The 16,403-nt window shown below is 50.6% G+C and overlaps 1 protein-coding gene across 1 annotated transcript in view; it reads right to left on the reverse strand.

Moving 5' to 3' along the window:
- CDH22 (cadherin 22) overlaps positions 1 to 16,403 on the reverse strand; it is a 123,178-nt gene that overhangs the window by 93,658 nt on the left and 13,117 nt on the right. The window lies entirely within an intron of this gene.

The raw sequence follows: 16,403 nt of genomic DNA on the forward strand, positions 1-16,403 counted from the left end.
GTCCAGAAAAGGCAAAACTATATATAGAGAAAACCGATTAGTGGTTGGCGGGGGCTGGCAGTAGGAATGGAGACTGACGGCGGATGGGTATAAAGGATCTTTCTGGGGTAAAATAAACATTAAAGCTGGATAGTGATGGCGGCTGCACCACTCTGTAATTTACTAAAAATCATTGAATTGTATGCTTACAACAAGTGAATTTTATAGTATGTAAATTATATCTCAGTAAAGCTGTCAAAAGAAATGGCTCTCATTTCTCTGAGAATAAAAGCCAGCATTTCTACAAGGCCTTACATGATCTGAGCCACCGGCTTCTTTGGCCTCCCCCTCCCCACTCTCCCCTTCCCTCTCTCAGCTCCAGCCCACTGGCCTTTTGGGTTTTCCTTGAGCACAGCCCACGTGCTCCTGCCTGACAGTCTTTGCCTTGGCTGTTCCTTCTGCATGGAATGTGCTTCCCTAGACGTCTGCGGAGCTCCCTCCCTGACCATTTTAATATCTTTGTTCAAATATCGCTCCATCTAAAATTGCAGCCCCTCTCCAAGGCTCTGCCAACCCCCTTTTCTCGTCTCCTGATTTTTCATAGCGTTTATCACTTTCTAACACACAGTTTTCTTATTTAGCGTGCTTATTGTTGGTCTCTCTTCACTCGCATATATGCTTCACAGGGATAGGAATTCATGACAGTTTGATTCACTGGTGTACCTGGCGCAGAAAGGTGATTGACAAATATTTGTTGAGTGGCTGAGTTAATAAGTGAATCAACAAATGTTTTCTGCATGCCCTCCTCGGTGCCAGGAGCTGAGCACACAGCCGTAAACTGGGTGAAAGGCCTCTCGCCCCCTGGATGGCTTGCATTTTAGTGGTAGGAAAACCATAGGCAAAAATGAATTTTAAGCCAGAAATGGAGAGAAACCCCTCACCAAGAAATTGTGCGTGTGATCAACTTTGCAAGAGGCTGTTATGGGAGCAGGATGAGCGAGGTTCTTTTCGGAGCATGACCTGATGGGTAAGTAGGAATTAGCTAGGAGGGGAGGAGGGAAGGAAGGGCTTCAGGCCAGGGAACAGTTTGTGTGAAAGCCCAGAGGTTAGGGAGAAAGTGTCCTGTTTGGAGACATGAAAGATGTTGGCTCCAGTTGAAATATGAACCATAAGGAACCAAAGAGAGAAGAGGTTGGTGAGGTGGCTGGTGGCGGACTGCACAGTTCAGCAGGGCACCAACCAATCAGAAAAGACACTGGTCATAAACGGCTGGGACATTCCTGCTGGATCTCTGCTGTGCCCTAAGCCAGGGGAGTGACAGTGTGGATTTAGGATCACGCCAGATACCAAGCGCAGAACAGAACGAAGGGGCTGGTGAGGACTGGGGGAGGATGGCCAGGAGGCTGAGAGAATGGACAGTCGCGGGTGACTGACTGAATATAGGTTGTTGGGCAAGGGAGGGGTCATGGGTAACACTAATAACCACAGCCAGCATTTGCTGAGAGGATACTGTGTGCCAGGAAGGGCTCTGACCACCAGCAGATACTATCACTTAACAAGAACTCCCCAGGAATCTGAAGCACAAGGGCTCTATGACCTGAGTACATCCTGGACTCAGAGACAGACTACAGGTGACATTAGTCTTTCAGGGGTGACTCTCAGGCTGCTAGCTTGGGTGAGTGGTAGAGCCTTTTGGGGAGACAGGGGTGGGTGGAGCCGGGAGAAGTAAGAGGTGGAGCCGGTTTGTGAGGGAAGATGCTAGACTCCCCCAAAAGTGTGAGGCTCTGGAAGCCACCCAAGTGGAGATGCCAACCAGGCAGTTGAATATGTAGGTCTGGAACCCAGAGGAGAAATTCAAGCTGGCAACAAGTGATGTGGGCGTTATGCCCACAAAAACACCACCATGGCTTGAGACAAGAATGGGGAATACAGGAAGGCTGTTAGTAGGATTCCTTCGGGGAAAATAAAAAGAACACACACACACACACACACACACACACACACACACGTTCTGGAGTAGGAGCAAAACATTTTCTAGAAGGAATTACGGGAAATCATAAACAGGGTTTACCTCTGGAGAGCAGCTGGCAGGGTGGGGGTCCTGGGAGTCTCTGTACCCAGAGCACATGTGGGACACGTGCCACACCTGTCTCTTAAAGAATATCAGAGGGGAAATAACTGGTTGGTGAAATTGAAAGTCATTTGTGTTCATTTTTCTCTCAATACCTCTTTGTATTTTTTTTAACTTAATAATGTGTTTTTAAACAAATTAAACAGGTGGAGGAGGAGATGGCAACAGCGATGGAGAATGAGTAATCAGGGAGGCAGAAGAGAAGCAGGAGACAGGGGAGGGGTCACGGAGATAAGAGAAGAGGGATTTGGAGGATGGCGTGACCCCAGGGTTTCTGATGTTGTAAGAGACCAAGGGTGGTGACCTGAGAGTGCAGGGATCAGAGCTGAGGAACAGAAGCATCGTGGTGTAGTGCAGGCCATGGTGGGGCCTGTGAGAGTTGTAATGGGAAGGGGGGCGGACACCAGTTTGGAGAGAGCTGAGCAGTGAGTGGGAGGGAATGAAAGGAGACAAGTTGATAAGTTGGGCTGAGAAGGGAAGGAGGGAGGGGGCCCACTGGAGAGGAATGTGGGGGTGAGGGAGGGACTTTTGAAAGGAGAGAGGACTGTGTTTAGTACTGATGGGGAGGAGCCTGCACAGCAGGAAGATGGTGCAGAAGTGGAGAGCAGGGGTCTGGAGCCCAGGCAGAAAGGGGACCAGCATGGCTCCTCTGCCATAAGCGGTGGTGAGGACAGGGGATGGTTGAAGCTCCCGGTATACACCCCTCCTTCCCTTTCCCGTCTGGCTGTGGCCTTCTGGGACAGTGCCTGGCTTTGCTTCTTGTGTTGGCCACTAACTCTGGACCAGGCTTCCAGGCTCCTTTGTTCAACTGCTCGGGACCCTGGACAGGGGCAAGGCAGCCTCCCAACCCTGCTCATCCCCTGGCTGACCATGCAGCCTCCCCACCCCCACCCTACCCCGGGCCTGTTTCTCCTCATAGGTGGGCCAGCTCAGGATCCTAAGATTCCATGGTTCAATGCCCCTACCGGTCCCCGCCTCTGCTGCCTCAGCCCGATGTCTGCCTCAAGAAAAACTCAAGAGAGGTGGTCCTCCCAGCTGATACAATGAGTCCCCTGGCCCAGAGATGACATGGACACCTTTCACATCCCCAAAGACACAAGCCATTTGGAATTTTATGGGTTCTGGACTCCAGGTCCAGAATGGTCCAGTTAGTTTTTCCAGATATTCTTGCCCTAAACCCCTATGCACGGAGGGAGATACGGTTGGGGTAAGGGGTGTGCTGGGCTGAGAAAAGCCAGGTCCTGGTCCAGACTCTGTCCAACCCTGCCGTGTGGCTTCAAGTGAATCCTGCATGTCTCTGGGCCTTAGCCTTCTCATCTGAAAACTGGACATGATCATTGCTCCCACGTGGTTTTACTGCGAGGGTTCAATGAGACGATGCTCCTAGAACACAGGCAAAGCTCGGCATCTGATAACTATTATCATTATTAATAAGCCCCACCTTGACCTATTACCTGACCTGGAAATCTCTGCTAGAGAAACATCGGCCTGCGTTCCAGGAGATGTGTGCACAGACAGTCACCAGGGCACTGCTGGTGATGAGGGGAAAGGGGAAACAGTCTCCGTATCTGCTAGGAAGGGACTGGACACATAAAAATGGAGAATGCTCACACGATGGAATACAGCACTTAAATGGAATGAACCAGCGCTATATTTATCAACATGATAGCTTTCAAAAACATTGCTGGAGAGAAAAAAGCAAGTTGCAGAGTGATGAAACATCTAGTATGAATCCATTTACATTTAAAAAAAAACACAATGCTGCTTATTTTTGGTGGGTACGTATAATGTATGCTCAAGTATAAAAATGGTACGCAATCATGCACACCAAAGCTCATGGCCACGTGACTGCTGAGGAAGGGGGAAGAGACCAGCGTGGAGAGGGTGGTAAAAGCGGCTCAAGCTTCACTGAAAAGTGTCCCGATTCATGTATTTCTTACAAAATTAAAATTAATTTCTTAAATGAAATCAACTTTAAAAAATTCCTGCCTTTCCTATTTCACCTGTTTGGAGGACTGGATTATATGTGCATAGAGAATATGTAATTCATTTTCTAGTTGACAGAGCATTTTTTGCCCACGTGACCTTACTCCATCTTTTCAATGAGACTTTGAGGGATGGGTTTTATTTTCTGTTCATATGAGGAGGAAAATGGGGTGCAGAGACGTGACGCGATTTTTCCCAGGTCACACATGTGGTGTGTGGCCACAGAGCTGGGAGTCAAACTTGGGCCTGTCTGGTTCAGTAGCCCAGGCCTCTCTTTCTACTGCTTCAGGCTCCTTTAAACCATTTCCGAGCCACTGCTGTCATTAGGGGCTCCACCCTGCCTCTGAGCTCCCCTCAGGAGCGCCTTCAGTCTCCAGGCAGGCGTCCCACAGCCCCACGTGGGCTGGCCCTGAAGACCTCGGCCACATGGTCTGGAGGCCGTCCTTTCTCTTGAGACCCTCACTCACTCGCTTCTGGGAGCCAGTATGTTGCTAAGGATAGACCTTGGATACCAGCTGGTGACCTTGAGCAAGCCACTTCCTTGTTCTGCAAAATAATACCTAGTTTGCAGGTTGCTGTGGGCAAAGTGTACACAGTAAGCACTCCATGAACGTTGGTTCCTGCTCATTCCTCATCCCACAAGCTTTTTTACTCTAAGCAGGGGCCAGACTCAACCCTGAACCTGCACCAGGCACAGTGCCCAACATAAAGTAGGTGCCCAGGAATGTCTGTGGCTTAGCTTAAATGATCAATGGAGTTCAATGATCAATAATAGCAGGAAAAGTCACCACAATCTAGCAGACCCCACTCACAAGCCAGGGTCCTCTTGATCCCGTGTGTTAGTTCCCTAGGGCCATCTTGAACGTGACCTCTAGGGCAGTGAGGAGCCACTGAAGGTTTAATCAAGAGAGTGGCACCCTAAAGAAGATGCTTCGTGAAGTATGGCTTTGAAAGGGAGGCAGGGAGACCTGTGATGAGGCTGTGGTGGATAGCGCAGGTGACACATGGGGCTCCGGGGTCCCTTCTAATCTAGTGAGATACCTGGGGAACTGGAGGAAACTGGACTGGATTTTGAAAGATGCTAGGATTTTATAGGAGATTGACATAAAACACACAAGGCATGTAAGAATGTGTTGGGTAAACAAACAAACAAAAAAATCGCATACACACCTTTCTTGGGCAACAACACCCCTGCCCCTTTGTATGCAGAGAGCATTGACTGACACGGATCTCAAGTTAATTCCCGGCTCCCCTGAATCACTTGGCAGAAACAAGTTTTCATGTCAACTCACAGACCGACCCGTGTAAGCCCTCTGACAAACACGGAGCATTATTGGGAAAGCAGGTAGCCAGCACGAGGGAAGGGCCAGCTCTTCCTTTTCTGGTCTGTCACACACTCATCTGTTGACCTATACCTGGCATTCGAGACCATATCCCCTGTGCCCCAAACTTCAGATTCAAGGGAGAAGCAAGAAGGGCAGGTGGGAATATGAACAGCGCGAGACAGGGGTTTTTATCTTAAAAATCACAGTTGCCATTTTTTGAATACTTCCTGCGTGCTGGGCACGTGCACTCATTCTTATATTAATCTCTGACGAGGGTGCTGTTTTTATAGATGCCTTTTACAGGCGAGGGAATGCAGACCTAGGGAGCTGAAGTAGCTTATCCAAATCCACACAGCTGGTAAGTGGCAGAGCTGGGGTTTAGGGCTTGTCTAGCTCTCAGGTCCACTGTGACAACCTATTCTCATCGCCAGACTTGATGAATGCCAATACTTCCCTTTTGTCCCCAAAGACACTGACACTGATGATTTTAATGATGCTTCTTCACTTATTCATTCACAAGATCATAACGGAGTGCATACTCTATGGTTGGCAATCAGAAAGAAGGATGGAAGGGGAAAGGCAGGTGCAGAGGTCGGGAGGCAGAGATGTGTGTGCCCAGGAGACCCTGGACTTGACAGATTAGATCCCGAGTAGATTAGCTGGGTGGGTGGGGAGCAGCGGTGGGGAGTGAGGGGTCTATAAACAGTGGGCGGAGATGGGGGTGGGGCACGAGTGTACAGAGAGAGCCAAGAAGGAGTCTTGCTTCCTTATTTATTACCTCTGGGCTCTCAGATGCAAGACTACCAGGCAGAAGTGACAAAATAAAAAGGGAAAGGAAAAAATGCCAGCTACAGCCAGAATAAAATCAGGGCAAATAGAATAAAACCTGACAGCCAAGTATAAATAAATATTCGTAAAAGAGTTAAAGGACAGATTAAAATAAAAACACCAAATGCAATTCTTACCCCTTGACAAATGCAGTGTGAATTGGGTTCTTTTAATCAAATGTTTGGCAGGTGTATGAATTATTTATAATTCAATACTGGGTGGTTAAATGGAAAATGGAAGATGTTCTCGGAGCTTATCCGCCTCCCCCAATGAGTTCTCCCCCAAGAGACGGCCCCTCCCCCACACCAGGTTCACAAGGCCTGGGCTCCGGAGCCAGTAATCCTGGCCTCACTCTGGGTGTGACTATTTGTCAACTTGCTCCTTTGTTACAAGCCTTCATGCCTCCTAAGGCCTCGTTCAGGAAGGAGGCCCCTCAGTGCTGAGGATGGGAGTGGGGACAGCTAGCCAGGTACAGAGGAGCTGGGGGGCCAGATACCTGGGTTCTTGTCCCTGCTTCCACAGACTCTGAGCATGCTCTGTGCAAGTCTTTGATCTCCTCCTCCCCCTCCGCCCCGGGTCCTCCTCCCCGTCGCCACCCTTTCTTTGCCACCTCACTTCAGGTTGAGTTCAGGCCTCACATTCGGGCCTCCCCACACCCGTCTATAACAAGCATGATAACTGTCCCCAATTTACAGAAGAGAAAACTGAGGCTCAGAGAGATGTGCCTCTAGTCACGGGCATGAGCTCGAATTGAGGTTGGAGCCCAGGTCTTCAGACTCCATGTTCACCGGGAGTGCCATGCTGGGGCACTGGCTGTCTGCGTGATGGAAGCATGTCCCCTAACCGCTCTGATCCTCCGCTTCCTGCTGTGTACACGGCGCGAACGATAATAGCTACCCGCAGGGCCTCTGTGCAGATGAAGAGTGGGTGGGGTTGGCTGTGCAGTGCCTGGGCTCCCCGGGAGCAGGCCTCACGGTACACCATAACAAGAATTTCGAAAAACCACCCTCGTTTTACCGACCAGGAAACTGAGGCCGAAAGAGACAAAGTGACTTCCCCAAAGTCATTCTGTGAGTCAGTGCAGGGAAGCTCACACCAGCACAACCCGGGACCCACGCACCCTGACTCTGAATTGGATCCCTCCACACACACGCATGCACACACACACACACACACACACACACACACACACACACACCCTGTGAGTGGAAGCAGGAGCGGGGAATCCACCGATGCCTGGTGCCAACTGACTTCCCTGAGCCCCAGATGAATGAGTCCTCTCAGCTAACAAACGGCTGTGGGAAAGGTGGGAGAATGAAGGTAATTAGTCCCCTTAATGCCGATTTCAGACTAATCTTTCACACTTAGGGAAATTGTTCCAATGATTTTCTTATTTTCAGGAGAGTTCGTTAAGAATTAGTAAAATAGATATGGTAGGAGATAAGAAAATAGATTTTGTGATGACAAGCTGCCTAAGCACACCGAGAGGGGGCCTGGCCGAGCCAAGATGGAGGGACAGATCCAGGTCCTCCCAGGATGGGTGGCAGTTTCAGGCCCCTGGGCAGGACAACGACCCCTGGGGGCAAGGCTCCAGGGCCCAGAGCCTCAGCGGGGGGCCTCTGCAGAGTAGTTCCTCAATGCACACGGGGTGCAGTTGATGTATTTGGGTCCAGTGCACCTCTATCAGCCTCTGTGCTCCTCGAGCCTGGCCAGAGAGAGGCCGCTTGTTAGACAACTTTCCTCAACGTCTGGGAAGAGAGAGGTCTTTTCTGAGATCCAGGGCCCGCCCACTGCAGGGAATTCAGACCTGAGCACCTTCTGAATGCTCTGGGAAGTTATGGAGCATCTGTCTGTTGCCTGCAGTATGCAAGGTGTGTGTTGGGTACCTCACTGTCATTTGACCCCCTTGCCCCATGGGGTGGATGTGAGTGTGGCCACTTTTATAGACGCGGAGATGAAGGCTCGGTGGCGGAGTTGCTCCAGGCTCAGCCAGCCCTACTGGTTGTTCTCAGGTGTCGTCTCTTGTGACCTATCAATGCCTGTGCTGTGCCAGTTGTTAACTATTTTGAACATCGCCCATGGCCATGTGACCGGCCAAGGCCACAGGGCCCTAAGTTCCAGGGTGCATTGGAGCCCATGCGCCCCACACCAGAACATACACCACTTCTGCCCCTCCGGCTGCCTCTATGTCATGAGTCCCTGAGGGAAGGGGGCTTAAAGGGAATGGTTTGGAGCCAGAAGAAACTGTGTCCGCTGCTGAAAGGGGTCTTCCCAGGTGGGAACATGGGAGGCTGTCTTGGTGTCTGTCCTTCCGGAACAGGCACAGGCCATTTCCCCCCTCACTCCTGCCTCCCCATCTCTGCTTCGGTGGCACCGGCCCCAGACCTGCCTTTTGCTTTCTCTTTCCTCTTCAAATTCTCTGGAGCATCCCTGGAGCTCAGCCCTGGTCAGCTCTGGCCTTCACCCCAAAGAGCCTCCGATCTCTCCCTCACCTCTGAACTCAGTAGGGACCCTGTGGTCCCTGCTTTTAGCTGCAGTGCACTCTGGGAAGCCTAACCTTGCATGCCCAGTGACCTTCCGTGTCAGTGTCATCAGCAGAAGCTGCTGGGTGATTGGCTCTGGCAAGCAGAAGAGCTGCTCTCTAACAGGCCAAGCAGGAAAATGGGACTTTGTGAAAATGTCAATATGACATTTCCCCTTGGGTCACGGACCAGGTCATGCATTCAAGTTTTGAATGCCCCCATACCTCCAACCGCAACAGAAACCTCTGCTGCAGAATTGGTGCGACATTTGGAGAGAGCCCCCAGAGCAGTGGTTCTCAACCAGCGGCGATGCTGCTCCCCCCACAGCACATGTGACATTTTCTGCTTGCCACAACTGGGGAGAGGCTATGGGCATCTAGTGGGTGGAGGCCAGGGACACTACTAAATATCCTGCTGTGCTCAGGATGGCCCCCAACAGAGAATTATCCAACCCAAGATGTCAGTAGTGCCACTGACATCTCCCTGGAGTCATTTGACCCAATGTCCCCATTTAACTTATCTAACTTCTGACTGTGTCTATCCTTGGGACTAAATAGTGAAAAGGGCATTAGGCCTCCAAGTCAAGACTCTACGTTCTGACACTTTTTTTTAAATTCAACAAACATGTATTGTGCTCCTATCATGTGCCAAGTATGGAGCAAGGTGCTGGGTATACAGTAGGGGACAAAATAGACACAATCTCTGCCCATTTGCAACTCACAGTGTAGTGGACTTTGAGCTAGGTCACCTTAGATTTGTCTTTCTCTCCAAGCCTCAGTTTTCTCACCTCTAAAATGGGCCCAATTCTGTGTTGCTGTGAGGCTTTCAAAAATTTAAATGTTAACTACAACTGCAGATCCTCAATAACATTTGAGGGGACTGGATGCTTCATTTTGGAGAGGGCTGGGCAGGTGGTGGGAATGACTTTCCACTGAGAAAAGAGAAGGGAAGAAAACTAAGACCATAGTGAGCATTTACTCCTCGTGGATCCTCCCATTAACCCTGCAATGCAGGTGTTCTTTTACTCAAAGTGCAGATGGGGAAAGAGACATGCTTCAGCTGGTCAAGTGGCGCTGTGGGGATCTGGACCCAGCTCCCCTGGCTCTTTCTGCTTTCCCCTTTGCCATCTCTAGGGCCTTGTAAGGGAGTTGAGGTCTGAGCCTGACCAGGTCTGGCTTCCACGCCTTATTCCCCAGCATCCCCTGGGGTCTTGGTCTCACCCCATTAGCGCTACTTTAAAAAGTGCAGACCGACCAGGGCACATTATTGCCCACATAAATCAGGCGGCTCTGAGTACGGAACACCTTTAAACAAACAGCTGATGGGAGTGAAGTTCCAGGATCATTATTAATAGCTTTTCATTTCGGTGGCCGCTGTGCTGTGACATGCCTTCCCAGCAGAAGCCCCGCGAAGCCAGCCCCGATCGGCTGATCCCCCGAGTCCACCAGTCAGAATGAATGACTGTACCTTTGTGTTAATTGTGGAGCCCAAGTCACATGTGGAATGCTAATAGGGCCAAGTGGGAGGGGGCTGGTGCCAGTCTTGCCTGGCTGCTGGGCAGGGAAGGAGCCCACCTCTGGCCCTCCTCCACCGCAGGCAGCAGCAGGAGCTTTCTCTGAGCTCCACCCTCCTCTGCTCAAGAAAGCCCTGTGGTTCCTGTGGCCCAGGGCCAAGTCTGGACTCATCTGGCTGCCATTCAGGGCCCTTCATGTCTCATCCTATTGCTCCAGCCTCCTTGCTTGCACCCCCACACCATCAACCCTATGCTGCTCAAACTGCTCTTCATGCATTCATTCACTCACTCATTCATTCTTTACTGAGCCCTCTGAAGGATGCAGGGGATGAAGCTGTGGACAAGACAGACGTACTCCCTAGTTCCATGGGGTTTAACATCAACTAGAGAAGACAGGTGAGTATGGGTTCTGAACCAGGCTGCCCGGGTCCACATCCCAGCTTGCTCTTTATCTGTGCAACCTTGTGTGCAAAGTCTCACCTCTTCTGGGCCTCAGTTTCCTCCTCTGTAAAATGGGAATATTAATAGTCTGTATCTCATAGGGTTGTGTGAGGAATTAAATGGCTAAAAATATATAAAAACACATAATATACTTATTTCACTTACTACTGAGCATGACATGCTCAATAACTATTAGCTATTATTATCATTAACTCATGACTTCATTAAAACGTATGATAATGACCACAAAAAAAGGACCAGGGAGCAAGGGGAGTATTAAACGGGGGGGCTGGCCCAATCTGTGACCTGGGAAGGGTTCCCTGAGGAAGTCCAATTTTCTCAGATTGGAGGGATGAGTGGGCCCTAACTGAACTGGAGGGGGAGGGAAGAGCATGTCCAATGGAGAGAACAGCATGGGTAAAGGCCCCGAGGCTGGATGGGTTGCGGAGCTGAGAAACCTGAAAGGTAGCAGGAGGCTGGTGGTCAGAAGTGAAGGTGAAGGGGGACTGAGACTGGAGGAGCAGGCAGGGGGCCACACGCAGAGCCCTGTGGGCCTTGTTAAATTTTGAATTTCGTTCAGGAAGCTGTTGCAAGCTCCTGAAGCAGAGGAGTGGCATGAACCTTATTTTATATTTAAACTCACTCAGGCCGCTGTATGTGTGAGGCAGACAGATCCCCCCTCGCTGTGCTAGGGCCCTCACAGGGAGGCTGAGAAAGAAACAGGAGATGGGAGAAGAGGCTATTGTCCAGGTGAGTGATAACTGTGGCCTAGACCTGGGTAGGGGCATGAGGGTGGAAGGAGAGGGCTGTCCCTAGAGATATGCAGGAGGTAGAATCCTTAGGGCACAGTAGAGTGCTCTGGGGAGGTGAGAAAGAGGGACCTGTTGAGGGGGGTGCCAAGGTGGTGATGTGGGAACAGAGGGGGAGTAGCAGATTTGGCGGGTCTGGGACCGTGAACTCAGTTTGCATGCCCTCGTGGTCATAGGGCTCTGAGTCTTGGTGTGTACTGTTCCTTCTCCCTGGAATGCCCTTCCCAATCTTGGATGATGGGGCATCTTTTTATTAATCACTCAAAGCCAGGCTCCAATGTCACCTCCAGTACATGAAGCCTGCGCTGGCTATCCCAGATTGGGTCTCTCTCCCTTCTCTGTATCTACTTCTCTGTATCAACTCATGACTTATTAAAAGGTATGATAAACTGCAAAAAAAAAAAAAAAAAAAAAAATCAGGAGCAAGGGAACATCCCGTGCCCCTCCCAGCATCCCGTACTTCACTGACCTCGTGGCTCCTTCAGTCTCCTCTGCTGTTTCCACCTCAGCTCCTCCCGTATGTTGGAGGGTCCCAGAGCTTCGTCCCGGGTCACTCCTCTTTTCTGTCTACACTCACTCGCTAGGTGACCACGTGCAATCCCATCCGCTTGCTGATTACACCCAGTGTGTAGGTCCCACTCAGCTTGCTCCCTGCAACCCCAGCTGCCATATCCATTGGCCTGTCAGCATCTCCACTTGGATTTCTGAAATGCACTTCAATCTCATCATGGCCAAAACCGAACTCCTGACTTCTGCACCCCTCCCAACACACACCAATAACAATGAGATAAAGTTAAAACTGCTCCTCTTCCCACTTCCTCCATTTCAGTAACTGGCAGCTCCATTATCCCAACTGCTTCTGCCAAGGGCCTTGGTATCATTCTTGACTTCACTCTATCTCACACCCCACGTCAGATCCATCAGCAAATCACGCCAGCTCCGACTTAAAATAGATCCAGACCATTCTCACCACCTTTGTTGTTAACAACCTGGTCCGAGCCACCGTCATCTCACCTGGGTTATTGCAGCAGCCTCCTCTCGAGTCTCCCGGCTTCTGCCTTTGCCCCCTACGGAATGTTCTCAGTTGTGGTGCTAAAACATAAATCAGATCATAACATGCTTCCTCTCAAAACTCCTTCAGCTTCTCGTCTTACTCAGAGTAAAATGGCTCATAAGACCCAATATGACCTGGCCTCTCATTACTTCTCTGACCTCTTCCTACCAGCCTTCCAATCCGGTCCTTCCAGCCACACTGGCTTCTGGCTCTATAAATATAACAGGCATGTTCCCACCTCAGGGCCTTTGCATCTGCTGGTCCTCTTGCCCCTGATATCTGCCTGGCTCCCTCTCTCCCCTCCCTTGGAGGGCTGAGCCCGGGAGGCTTTCCCTGACCACCTGAGATAGAACAGCTCCTCCATCCGCCAGTCCTGCCTACCCTCTCACTCCTCCCCCACAGAACTCATCCCTGTCTGATATATCATACACTTCCTTATTATTGCCTCCTTGCCCTTCAAGGGAAGCTCCATGTGTAGGGCTTGTCTTTTGTGCTCGGCATATAATTGGTTGCTCAGTGGCTATTTCTCGGATGACGCTGAAACCATTGTTGTTAAGTATTTGCCTACTTGTCAATTTCTCTGTCTCCCCCAGTAGACAGTAGGTGGCAACTAGGTCCAACTCTCAACTGCTTTCCTGGTGTCCCACACAGAGCCCGAACTCTGCGTGCTCATTAAATGTCTGAGTCAACAATGAATAAATGACAGAATTTCCAGATGGGCTGCCTGGGGTGGTGTGAGGGACGGGTGATGAGATAAGCAGAGTAGCCTCCTCGAGGCCCTTCCTGCCTCTCCCGGGGGACCTGGGGCTGCCTTGGAGGGGAGGAGGCAGGAAGCCTGAGCCCAGGGATCTCCATAGACCAGAAGGGACAGGGATGGAGATTGGGAGCTGGTGCTGGAAGGATCTGGAAGTGTAGGTTTCCTTTGGGGCTAACCTTTGGATTTAGAATTCTCTTTGAGGAATGAATCTGAAGTTTTAAAACAAGTCAAGGGTTTAGGATGAGGACTGAATGAAAGCTTGAGTTTGGGGAAGAGATCGGAGTTTTGGATTTAAGGGTACGATTCGGGGTTTCTGGTTAGGGCTGAAAGTTTGGCAGTTGGACCTGATGCCCGTGGCCAACTGGTTTTGAGAATAGGTCAGAGGGTTGGAACCTAGGTAAGAAAATGGAATAGAGGGAGGGTAGCATCAGGGGGGCCCAACTTGAGGGCATTCATTAGGTTTTAAAAGCCTCTCAGCCAGGACACCATAAGACAGAAACGGATATCATATAGCCAAGTTCTAGAACAGGGGACATTGGCAATGTCTGGACACATTTTTGGTTGATGCAACTGAAGCAGGGGAGCTCTCAGTATCTAGTGGGAAGAGGCCAGAGATGCTGGTAAACATGTTGTAATGCACAGAAAAGCCCTCCCAGCAAAGAATTACCTGGGCCCCAATGTCAATAGTGCTGATACTTTATTCTCTGAAGGGTTACGCAAGGGCCAATCCAGGTGGGCCAGGGCTCAGGACCTGAATGTTTGGGGCTGAGAGCTGGTGTGATGGGGCCGGAGTTACAGAGTGAGGTGTAGGTGCCCACATGTCCCCTCTCCATGAATTCAGCTTCCGGTGCTATCTCTGGCTCTGGCAGACTCAATGGGAGAGGAGAAGGGTGAGGGCGGAGATGGAATACATGAGGTTGGGGGAGGGACTGACAGAGAGCTATAGAGAGATGGCATCTGGAGAGGCCAGTGTCTAAGGCACCTTGTGTGAGTGCCTTGTTAAGACAGAATCAATAATAATAATAATAATCAATAAGAGCAATAGTAATAGCTAACATTTGTATAGCACTTATTCTGTGCCACTCTAATGCTTTAAACCTGTTAACTCATTTTACATCTTCCCACCAACCCTGTACGGTGAGTACCATTTATAATACAGACGAGAAATTAAGGCACAGAGAGGGTACGTACATTGTCTGAGATCCAATAGCTCTGAATGGCAGAGCTGGCTCCAGAGTTTGCGCTTAAAGGCTCACAGCTCCCATGCAGCAGAGGGGCTACCGGGGGCGGGGGGGGGGGGTCCCCAGATGCCCTGTGGTGCTGTCTTGTTCTCCATTTACATATGCAGTATCTCATCACACCCTCTCCGCTCTCCGCTCCCCGCTCTCTGGAACAGGTGCTCTTACTATTGCTCTGTTCCAGTGACGAAGCAACCAAGGCCCAGAGAGGTTAAGTACCTCTCAGCACAGCCAGTCCGCCCGACACCAAGGCCACTCTGCTGCTCCGTGTTCCAGCGTGGGGGGCACCTCTGCACAGCCCGCATTGATCTTCACACACAGGGCTCAGACTGCCAGGCTTCTCCTCTTCGGCACTATGGACGCGGACGGGGTAACGCTGCGGTGGGCCTGTTCTGCACCCTGTGAGATGGTCAGCAGCACCCCTGGCCTCTCCCACTAAATGCCAGTAGCACACGTGTCTCCCAATTGTGGCAATCCAAACTGTGTCCAGACACTGCCGAAGTGTCCCCAGGGGCCCAAATGGTCAATCGCACCCCCTCCCCCGGCCCCGCCAATTAAGAACAACTGCCCCAGAGAGTAGGCATGGAAGATGCCCCTGTGATTCAGATAGTTGTGGAAATTAAGGCCTGGAGAGGAGTGTGTCTTGCCCAAGGTCACTCCGAGAATCAGGGGCAGGACTGCAAGCAGGACTCAGGTCCACTCCAGCCAAGAGCCTTCCTGCTGGAGCCGTGCTCCTCCTGTGCAAGTGCTGAGTGCCAACAATGTGACAGGAAGCTGGCCGGGCCGCCTGTCCCGCCTCATGGTTCCACTGGGGCAGCCTGTCCTTGCCAGAGATCTCTGCTCTCCAGCTCACCCTGCTCCCAGCTTTGGTGCCGTGAGGATAGTTTAGGCTTTGATGTCAGATAGACCAGACTTCACATCCCACTCTGCCACATCCAGGGCACAGCACTGAACATCTCTGGCCCTCTGTTTTCCCATCTGAAAAATGGGCAGTTTGGACTAGAAAGAAATCTCTGTGTGTGTGTGTTTTTTTTTTTCTTTTTTTTTTTTTAATCTTTTGATTTAAAAAAATCTTTCTGATTTTCTGACAAAGTTATCTTGTGTTTCAGTCCTAACGGTGCCCCACCTCAAGGTGGCACCTTGAGCAAGTTAGTGTCTCTCCAGAACCTGATCTCCTCAAAGGCAGTCAACACGGGAGCCACACAGAACTTCTCAGTGTTCTCTAACCATGGGGACTTCCCTGTCTTTGCTTACACTGTCCCCTCTGAAGTGTTATTCTCCCTCATTAACCACCTGGAGAACTCCTATTCATCCTTCAAGGCTGAGCCCAAGCCATTTGTTCCAGGATACCTTCCTTATTCCTGCAGGCAATCACTCCCTCTCTGTGCTCCCTTAGTATCGACCACCCTTTAACCCTCTGGAAGACTGATGGCCACTGGTGTGTGTGTGTGTGTGTGTGTGTGTGTGTGTGTGTGTGTGTGTGTTTCAGTCCTATAGATTGAAAGGGTCCTTGAAGATAGAGACCGGGTCTCCCTAATCCTCATACCCTCATGGCCCACACAGTGCCTGGCATCAAGTAGGCGCTCAATAAATGTTGAATAAATAAGAATGAATGAATGAATGAATGAATGAATGAGGAAGAGTAGATGATTGCCAAGAACCTTAGACCTTAGTGGTTCCAACACTCTAGACTCCAGGGAAGAAAGCCAACCTCTTGCCACCATCACCCAGTCTCACATTAAAAGGACGGCTCCCACCCCCAATCCCGGCAAACATCTGCCATCCCTGCCACCCACACAATCTGTGGACCCAGCGAGTAC

Source organism: Plecotus auritus (genome assembly GCF_963455305.1).
Source record: "Plecotus auritus genome assembly, chromosome: 8".
Taxonomy (NCBI): Eukaryota; Metazoa; Chordata; class Mammalia; order Chiroptera; family Vespertilionidae; genus Plecotus; species Plecotus auritus.